Source organism: Euphorbia lathyris, chromosome 8 (genome assembly GCF_963576675.1).
Source record: "Euphorbia lathyris chromosome 8, ddEupLath1.1, whole genome shotgun sequence".
Lineage (NCBI taxonomy): Eukaryota > Viridiplantae > Streptophyta > Magnoliopsida > Malpighiales > Euphorbiaceae > Euphorbia > Euphorbia lathyris.
Window position 1 is genome coordinate 82,996,538 of NC_088917.1, and position 11,198 is coordinate 83,007,735.

The window sequence follows — 11,198 nt, forward strand, 5'->3', positions numbered from 1 at the left end:
TATCTACTTCTAATCCTTTTTCAGATATTTTGTGACCTAAAACAATTCCTTCGTCAACCATGAAATGCCATTTTTCCCAGTTTAATACCAAATTTGTTTCTTCACACCTAGACAAAACTTTATCTAAGTTTCCTAGGCATGAATCAAAAGAATCTCCATAAACTGAAAAATTGTCCATAAAAACTTCCATGATATCTTCAATGAAATCATTAAAAATCACAGTCATACAACGTTGAAATGTTGCAGGTGCATTACATAGACCAAAGGGCATTTTTCTATATGCAAATGTTCCGTAAGGACATGTGAAGGTTGTTTTATCTTGGTCATCCGGGTAAATGTATATTTGAAAGAATCCGGAGTAACCATCAAGAAAACAGTAGAAAGCATGACCAGCTATCCTTTCGATCATTTGATCAATGAAAGGAAGAGGAAAATGATCTTTCCTAGTTGCTTTATTTAAATTTCTATAATCTATACAAACTCTCCAACCAGTGGTGGTTCGTGTGGGTATTAATTCTCCTTCTTCATTCCTTACGACTGTTATGCCTCCCTTTTTTGGTACACAATGGATTGGACTAACCCATTCACTATCCGAGATAGGGTAGATGATTCCATTGTCCAGAAGTTTAGTAATCTCATTTTTTACTACTTCTTTCATATTCGGATTTAGGCGTCTTTGCCTATCCGCTTTAGGTGGCTTATCTTCTTCTAAGTGAATTCTATGCATTACAATACTTGGATTAATACCCTTTAAGTCAGAAATTTGCCAACCCATGCTTCCTATCCTATTTCTAACAACTTCTTTCAATTTCTCTTCTTGAACTTGTGTTAGTTTGTTAGAGATAATAATAGGTAGAGAATCGCCTTCGCCTAAGAAAGCGTACCTCAAATGACTTGGTAATTCTTTAAGTTCTAATTTAGGTGGAACTAGAATCGAAGGTGGAACTGGTCCATCTTCACGAATCAAAGGTTCTGGGTCCTTATCTTCTAGTTCCTCACTCATTATAGGTTCTATTATTTATTCTTTCTGAACAATGTCATTTACACATTCTTCAATTAAATCGAGTTTCATACAAGCGAAATCTTCCATAGGATATTTCATCGCTTGGTTCATATCAAACTCAATCTTATCGTCTCCTATCCGTAAAACTACTTTCCCTTCCGACACGTCAACTAGAGCACATCCCGTGTTCATGAACGGTCTACCAAAGATTAGCGGACAATTTACATCATAAGCAAAATCTAAAATAACGAAATCGGTAGGAAAAATAAACTTGTCAACTTTAACTAAAACATCCTCTATTATACCGTATGGTCTTTTAGTGGTTTGATCCGCTAATTGCAAAACCATATTGGTACGTTTGATGTCTTCTTCTAAGCCTAACTTATTAAAAATAGATAATGGCATCAAGTTAATACTTGCTCCTAAATCACAGAGACAACTGGGAAATTCAATATCTCCCAATTTACACGGAATGGTAAAACATCCGGGATCCTTGAGTTTTGTGGGCAAATTGCTTGGCACAATCGAACTGCAATCTTCAGTTAGTGAAATGGATGAAATTCCTTCCCAACTAATTTTCTTTGAAATTAAATCTTTGAGGAATTTACCATAATTGGGAATTTGCGTAATTGCATCCATAAACGTTAAATTAATATGCAAATTCTTAAGTTTGTCTAAAAATGTTAAAAGTTGTTTATCATAGTCCTTGTTGCGGACTTTGTGTGGAAAAGGTGGTTTGGGTAAAAAAGTTTTTGTATTAGAGTCAATCAGTGCATCTTTTTGATTTAACGTATCTTCTTTGGGCTTTGATAAATCAGTTCTAGGTAAAGTCGAATTTCCGATCATTTCCGGGCCTAAGTAATTTTTCCCTGAACGAAGAGTGATAGCCTTAACATGCTCTTTCGGATTTTCTTCCGTATGGCTTGGAAGACTTCCCTCTTTGCGGGATGGAATTGATTTAGCGAGTTGTCCAATTTGAATCTCCAAATTATGGATGCTAGATGATTGGTTTTTAATAAGCTGATCGAATTTATTCTCGATCCGTTTAAAACCATCGTCGTGATTACTTATTTTTCCGCTCATCGCATCAATGAATTTGTCGATTTTAGAAGATAAAGTGCTAATCGAATCTCTTGATTGATTTTGATAATTACTAGTACGATTTTGATTAGCATTAGCATTATTATTGTCTCTCTAGTTAAAGTTAGGATGATTTCTCCATCCAAGATTATATGTATTGGAATAAGGATTATTAGTTTGGTTTTGCCCTTGGACAAAATTTACCTGTTCAATCTCACTCATACCTTCGTAATCCACATCCGTTTGGATTGGTTGACCATTAGGATCACACGGTGCCATAAACCTATCAATTTTGTGCGACAAGGCAGAAAATTGGGCTTGCAACATCGCTACTGGATCAAGATTCACTATACCTTTAACTGATGATGTTGTTGAGGATGATGGTTTCGCTAATGGTACATGTCCACATTCCGCGGGCCACATACTGCTGTTGATTGCCATTTCCTCTAAAAGTTCTCTTGCTTGGGCAGATGTTTTCTTCATGAATAACCCTCCAGACATAACGTCCAATGAACCTCTTGTTGTAGGATTTAGTCCATTATAAAATGTTTGCATTAAAAGTTCAGCGGGCAATTGGTGGTGTGGGCATAAACGTTGAAGTTCTTTAAAACATTCCCAAGCCTCATAAAGAGTTTCATTATCATTTTGAGAAAAAGATGTTAACTCTTTAATGACTCTTGCGGTTTTTGCTAAGGGAAATTTTTTTGATAAAAATGCTTGGGCTAATTGCTCCCAAGTCTCAATTGATGCAGCTGGCATAGAAGTTAACCATTCTTTGGCTCGATCCTTCAAGGTAAAAGGAAAAAGGTGAAGTTTGATTGCTTCTGCAGTTACATCAGTAATTTTAAAAGTGTCACAAATTTCTAAGAAATTTGTCAAATGGTATTAGGATTTTCGTTAGGTAACCCGTAAAACGTTACATTATTTTTCAACATATTAAGCAACGCAGGCTTAATTTCAAAATGATGTGCATTAATTTGGGGTCTAACTATACTGTTGGTTACACCGGCCACTCCTGGCCTAGCGTAATCCATAAGTGTGGCCATAACTTCAGGCTCGGTAATTCTAGTTTTTATTAGGGCTTTGTTTTTCTTTTTCTTTTCTTTCTTGTTCTTTTTAAGAGTTCTTTCAATTTCTGGGTCAATAGGATCTGGTGACGTGCCTGAACTTCGAGAACTGCGCATGAACTTGAAATTTCGCACGAACCGAAACTACCTACAAAACAGAATTTGAAAAATAAATATGTTAGTAATTGAAAATAATTAAAAATATAAAAGTTTGAATAAGTATGAATAAACCTAGATTCGTAATAAAACACGAAAAATTTAAAATTTTGTCAAAAATTTTGGCGTTCCGCGGCAACGGCGTCAAAAACTTGTTGAGCGATTTCCGCAAGTGCACGGTATACGCTTGTAGTAATAAAAGATATCGATCCCACAGGGAACGTTTTTTCAAACAAAACTTATTTTGAATCGGTTAAATTTACTTTTAAGGTTTATAATATGGAAAATCGTTTAATCGGTTTTGGTTTGGAAATTGCTAGAATAAGAATTAGATTAGAATATGAAGATGTTAGAAAATATATGATTTAAGATTGAATTTGCAAAACAGGAACGTTTTAGTACTTTAGAAAAGTAAACAGGTATATTTGTTTGCATTAAGCAAAGAAACAACTTTAAACTTTGTACGAATTATAAAGATGAAATAAATGACGGAACCTCTAATTAATTGGCTTTGAACACGACAAAACCCTTTCGGGATAGTTGCCCTTAATCAAATTAAAACTCTTTCGAGATGATAATTTGCCTAAGTGTTCAACAAAGTTTCCTTGTAAAGATTTGAATTAAATATGTTTTAATGAAAACACCAGCATCAATCCACTTCGGCTCATTTACCAAAATGCTGCATAAGAATCAATAAAGTTTTACAGAGAACATGGAGCATTGAATTCTTCGACGGCGTGCAAGTGAACGGGTTGTCAATCCTTTCCTTGGGTTTCGTTAGAGTTTGTCAGGCTCAAGGGCGAATCCTCTACTCAATTTTCTCGCTGAATCTTCGTAATAGAGACTGGGTCAATCTACTACCAAAATGAAAACTAAACTGGAACAATGTCTAAACGCTACTGAATTTGTTATTAATTTGTAAACAATGTGTGTACATCATATTGCTTTTTACAGAATCTAAATCTAACTTCTGAATCACTTGATTCGGAATTTCTGCATAAATTCTATACTAATCTCTTTTTTCTACATATCTTCAACTCTCCATCAACTCTTTATTTATAGACGTTGAAGAGTCTTGATTGAAGTGTCGTGTCCGTTGTGAAGGATCGTGTCCGCTGCGAAAGGACGTCTTTATCCACTCGAACGATCGCGTTTCGTCGAAAACAAAAGTGTGTAACTTAGGCTTCCAAAATCTCCTGCTCGTACCGAGAATTATTAAATTCTCTACCGAGAATGGAGGAGCATCAATTGTACTTTGGACGAAGGGAGAAAAGGCTGAAGGACGCGTGTCGCGATCGTGAATAGGGAGGGCCGCGGTCGCGGCATGGAGCTTTTTCAGTTTTCCAGCTCTTGTTCGTGTCTTCGACTTGGCGTTATTAATTTTCGTCATCTTCGACTCCTTTTGTAGGGCTTTTCTTCTATTTTTGAGCTCTTTTTACTCCTATTTGGATTTTACCAAATATTTATGTACCTTGCACGAAAGAAACATATTCGAGAGTAAAAGTATTCTAAATAGGTATGAACAGCATAAATTCGTAGCAATATTGATGTAATTATTGATGATATTTTAGGTATATTTTGGGCTTAACACAACACTGTCGATTAGTACGTCGATGTGAGGCAATGCGAATTCATCTTTGGGGCAAGCCTTGTTGAGATCTCTATAATCGACGCACATTCTCACTTTACCGTCCTTCTTCACGATTGGCACTACATTTGCGACCCAAGGGGGATAGTCAATTACTTCGATGAACCCTGCTTCTAACTGTTTCTTCACTTCCTCTCGGATCTTATCTGCCCATTCCGGCCTCATGCGTCGGAGTTTCTGTTTCACGGGCTTAGCATCGGGGTATGTTGGGATACAGTGAGTTACGATTGATTGATCGATTCTTGGCATGTCTTCGTATGTCCAAGCAAACACTATTTCGTATTTTTTAATTATTCTCTCAAATTCTTTCCTCTCTTCAATAGTTAATTCTTGAGCAATTTGTATAAGTTTAGGATTTTCATCCGTGCCAAGATTGAAAGTTGACATTTCTATTGTATTGATTTCAAATGTAGGCATGTTATATGAATGAGAATGCATGGAATGATCAGAATCAACATCAAGCAAGTAAGCAAAATCAGAATTCATTTCATTGATAGTGTTGGCGAGTACATCATCGGATTCAAATAAAGCAGTAATACAATTGTCCTCAACAGGGTTCTCGGGTTTCTCATGAGCCTTGGAGGTACCGGGCTCGTCCACCGCTCCCACAGTTGCTTCAATAGTGATGACCTGCTCCTCGGCATTCAGATCTAACATCATGATCTCCTCGACGAAGCAGCTTGCCTCTCCTTTGCCCCAGCTGGTGACATCATTGAAAATCTCAAAGCCTGGCAGAATCTTTCCTTCGGCGCTAGTCCATGACTCGGGAGTTCCAGAATAAACTTTTCCGTGCCCCTCATTCACAAAATACTTCTTTAGCCCCACCTTTCCTTCACCACCTGTGTTGGACGGACCTCCCAGCTCATATCCCAAACCCCTCCGGGTTTTCTGACTCTTGAAGTCCGGAGATTTTGGCAACCCTTGATGGTGTGCTCCCAAGCCCATACCGGGGATGAAACCCCCCTTTCATCATCTTCACCACATCGGCGGTCATGCTAGACTCGTATATCCCTGAAACTTGGAATCCGGAGAAAAGCTGAGGCTCAATTCCCAATGCCGCCATTGAACTCAATTTCTCAGCTTTGATCGTCACTATCTCCTCCCCGAAGGGAAATTTGATCATTTGGTGGAGCATGGAGGGCACCCCTCCTAGCTTATGGAACCATGGGCGTCCCAACAACACAGCAAAGGTCACCGGTATATCCAGCACAGTGAACTCAGTTTCTTCCTCATGCGGCCCTACCTTCAGCTTGGCCTTAAAGACTCCTTCAATGTGCCTGCGACTATCATCGTAGGCTCTGATCACGGTTTCCGAGGCAGTCAAGTCTCCTCTTTCCACTCCCAACTTGGATAAAAGTTTCAGCGGGCAAACATTAATGGCCGATCCATCATCAACCATCACACAGCTAGTCTTCTTCCCGTTAATTTCAGCTCGGATGTATAAGTGATTTCAGTCTTTTTTCGGGCCATAATCGCCCCTACTAGCGCTGCCGGCTCAGTATCGGTGGAAATGACCAAATTCTGCAACTCCTTCATCAGATTCTCACGATGGTACTTGGAATGACATAAGACTTCCCACACCGTAGACTTAGCTTGTGTTTTCTTTAACTGCTCGAGGACTTGGTCATCTGGTTTGGGAGCCGATCCTTCCCCTATTTCTGTCTCAACCATGGACACCTTCCCTTCGGCCACCCGACCTGATCTTGTCATAACGGCGATCTCCGGCTCATCATCAGATTCATCCCAAATATTGATGGGAATTCTCCGATCAGCATCCTCCTCATCCGAGGAACTTTCCCAAATGTCCACAACCATCATATCCATTACGTGAGGGACGTTTGAATTCAAATACAAGGGATCTGCTGATCCATACACAACCCAGCCTATCAAGTCATCATAGTCCCTGAGGGACACTCTATTCATCCTTCTTGCCGCCATCGGAATTGTGCCTCTTTGTATGCACATGAGCTGCACCTTATCACTCATCGTCTCTTGACACTACTCGTAGTGGTACCTCCACCTTCTAGCGTAATCCACAAACGATTCCTCGAGGAATTGCCTGATCCTATCCAGATCTTCCAGGGATCCCGTCCATAGAACATACATTTCATACCTTGACACGAATGCATCCCGCAGAGGTATCCAATGACCCATTTATTCCTCTGATAGGCCTTGGTGCCACAACAAGGCTTCTCCCATGAGAGTTTCCGGGAAGTGTTCATCTAACTCACATTGAGGGAACCTAGCGTCATACATATGGTTGCGGAATAACTTTGCGTGCTCAGCGGGATCCCGGTATCCGCCATACTTGGGTATTGCCAACACCGCCTCAGGCGTTTCATAAGAGGGTGAGTCCGGTGTTTGCTCAGCAAGCATCCATACTGTATATTCCTTAATGAACCTCTTGGTCATTGCGGCCCAATCGTACTTGATACGCATCGGGAGAGACATATACCACATCAGCGGCTCCCCCATCAGTGAATTGCAAAATAGACTGGTGATCTCTTCTTCGTTAAAACCCAAAGGCCCCATGGCCGATAAGTAGAAGTGAAGGTGTTCCATCGGATCTTTGTTGCCGTTATACTTACTGACAGTTGGCAACGGACGCTTAATAGGCCTAATTTGCAGCGCAAAACACTCTGCGATCCTATCCCTAGCTTTCTTGTACTTCTCTAGGAATAAATCGGACAACTGTTCCCAATCATGCTTGCAGGAGTCAGGCAATGAGTGGAACCACCCTAAAGGCTTGCCTATTAACAAATGGTGGAACCACTGAGCAATCTCATCCACCCCAAAGGATTCAACAAACATATCATGCATATACTCACGCAAGTGCACATTGGGATTCTCTCCTCCACTGAATAGACTCAATTCTGGCACAATAGTTCGAGACGACCCTTCCCCGGTCTCTTCAGCACTATCTTCATCATACGGTGCTCCGCCGTCTAACCCTTCATCCATCGGTTCACCCTCCTGCTCCTTGCCAAGGAAGGACACATATAAACCATTTCCAACATTACTCTTCTCATCGGAGTCCAACAACTCCTCTTCATTTTCCCCAAAGGATTCCATGACTAAACTTGATCCGAGCCCAGACCCGATCATGCTCACCCTATGGTTAGGCTATGGATTACGCCTAGTAGAAGGGTTCGCTGATGAAGGATCAGCTATCTTCTTTTCCTCAATCAAATCCTGAATCTCGTGTTTCAGTCTCTCGCAGTTCTCAATAGTGTGCCCATAATTACTGTGGAACTCGCAGTATCCCCTAGCTTGTATCTGCGGAGCAGGCGGTGCCTTGTTATAATGAGTGAGGGCTTTCAACAACCCCTTTTTCTGCAACCGTTCGAAAACTTTTGCGTAGGTCTGCTCGAACTTGGCAAACTGCCTCTTCTCGATAGCGTTAAGATCAAGCACTTTCACTGCGGCAGATTCTGCACTCGCACTTGGCCCTCCGGCACTATATCTAGACTTCGTCCACTTGGTATAAGCTTTCTTCGGCTCTCCGTCCCCCTCAACTGTCAAGACGCAGCTATACATCTGATTGAAATCGGTAAAAGGCATATACCGCAGCTCACTCTTAATATACGGTAATGTGTTGCTAATTACCATTCGGATCTGATCCTGCTCAAGCGGCTTCTGCTTCATAACCGCCGCCTTGGCTCTCCACCTCCTCACAAAATCGGAGAAAGACTCACCAGTTTGTTGCTTAGTGCTTTCCAGCTCCTTTAGAGTAACCTCAAGCATAGTGTTGAAACTATATTGAGCGATAAATGACTTTGCCAACTCTTTCCAATCTCTCTTCGTCACCAACGACAACGCATGAAACCATATGAGGGTAGCCCCCTCCAGGTAAGTATTGAACAGTCCCAGGACTTGATCCTCAGTCAGGATCGTGTGCTTCATTACTGCAACATACTGATTCATGTGGGCAGTAGGATCCCCAGTTCCATCGAACTTCTTCATGTCGGGGAGCCAGAATTTCAAAGGCAAAGCCTTGCCGACAAGCAGTTCTTCAAATTATAAAAGTCCCGACTTCCGGAGCTTCCTCCACGCAGATCCTGCACCTCCTGAGTAATGTGCTGTTTCCATTCCTCTTCCTTAGCTTTCTCCTTCTCAAGCTGTTTCTGGATGTAATCCTGATAGTCATCCTCATTCCCGAAGCGGGGACCAGTGTTCACTTCATTCGCAGCGCGCTTACTACCACTCTTGTCATCCTTCAACGCCAGCTCAGCTAGCTGGGCCAAAATCGCGGCCAACTGATCATTAATGTTGTTCACAGAGTTTTCCAATTCGGCCATCTTTTCGTCGGTCGCAGACATACTGGCAGAAGATTGAGTATACTCGGACGAAGATGATTCAGAAGCCACAACTGCCAATTCGGAACTGTCAATCTGTAACTGATCAAACTGCCTGACTAGCCGGTTACTCTCGCGAAACCACAACCGCTTAATGATGAAGTCTGCGTGAACGGCCTCCATTAGCATGTATGCATGATTTTATATGCATGATTCATGGTGTGTGCGTTTATTTATTTACGGATATATAAGATAAGAAAAACAAACGCCAGTCTAATTACACGTATCACAACATCTCTCTTCCACCCTTATTCCTCCACACACTAGATGGTCCAAGTCTCTTTCCTAGGATTTTGGTTTGGGGCTCACATTGCGGTCCAGGGGATGCGTGATGCCGTCGATTATTGCGGAAAAAGTAAATCATCCATCAGACAATACAGTTCGTTTTGCCGTATCCACATCCAGTGACTAAGATATCGACCAAATGGATTGTTCTTTCGAATAACTCGTCTTTTGTCATTTTGCGAGATGCATTAGTTCGGGTTTTGATTCCCTTTTGAGCGTATCTCGGATTTAGACGTGGTACGAGTTATTCTTCTGGTTCAATCGTTCGTTATTGATAATGACTCGTTCCCTTTTATTCGCGTGGGTTCGTGTCTCGATTTTTGGATTACAATGGGATCTTTTTGGATCTATCGAAAGACGTAACCACGTGTTTATTTAGTGATGAAAGCATTTTTAAGGAACGGACTCATCGCGTAATGTGTTTGTTTTTAGCGTCAAGAATCCGCTTGCTCGTTTTAGCTACGTGAAAAGACGGCGAGTCTTATTCGAGCGTACGATAATCTTTCGGCTATTAACAACTTTTTATTTCTTCTAATTTACGGGATATATCATCCTAACGTGGTTATAGAAAATCAACGTTTCGTTTAATCGCATGCTTATTCGAAGCAGGGATATTACCGTTCTCTTTCATTTAGGCACGAGTCAAGCAAACACGCAGATCGGGCCATATTTCTTGTAGTTTTGGTAACGGTCGAAATGATCGAGCCATTAGTCAAAACCACAGTTTCGTCCATATGGTGCGATTACGCGGTTTAGCCTAATTCGGCTTCGTGATTTTAAGCGGTGCATATACCCGTTCAAGGCACGTATTCAACGGCATTGGTTCATTTTCTTTAACTACTATCGGGATGGATATATATTGTAGATACAGAAAGATTTTGGTTGTTTCATTTTCTTTTATTTTCTTTAGTCACTTTTGCGGATACATCCATTTCTCTTAAGAACAACACAAGGCGTAACGTAAGAGCTCGTTTTTCATTCGGAAGGGACGGACCACGTTTATGAATCTCTTTACGTTACAACGGGGTCGTTCGAAACAGAAATGTTCTTTGTTTTCGTTTTGTCATGATTACGCTTTATCCCAACGTATTTAAAGAATGTGAATAACGATTATCATTAATATAATCTTTTGAATCGAGATATAACTATCCTTAATATCAAAACTATTTGTACTAATACATGCTTACGTTATAACGTATTTCCTGAACATGTGCCTTCTTCGAGACACGGAAAGGGACCAAGCGGGTCGCACAAGTTCATTAATACGAGATAACTAAGTCGTCTTTAGTTCGAAATGTTTCGATGTTTTGGGGTAGTTTGTATATCGGTTTAAGAGTATATATTAACGTATCGTTTCATTTTCTTTACATATTTTAGGATTAGACACGTATCATGGCAATTTTGAAAACACGAACTGATTCATTTATCACATCAAAAATGGTAACGGGTAATCCTATGGCAACTTCTAAGGCTACTATATGCTGACACGGCTGATCGCGGGACCTCACAGGACCGCACAAATTCGCCCCTAACGAATGGATGGGGACCCTTTGGCGCCTTACTGTAAGGGGGAACTTACACTAGCCTCTTTCGAGCGACGAATG

General features: G+C 40.8%; 1 non-coding gene across 1 annotated transcript; it reads left to right on the plus strand.

Annotated features, from left to right (window-relative positions):
• The first annotated feature begins 2,654 nt into the window (after positions 1–2,654).
• Positions 2,655–2,761, plus strand: LOC136204312 (small nucleolar RNA R71). Its single transcript, XR_010675157.1, has one exon. It is a non-coding gene; the product is annotated as a small nucleolar RNA R71 (small nucleolar RNA).
• Positions 2,762–11,198: the final 8,437 nt, after the last annotated feature.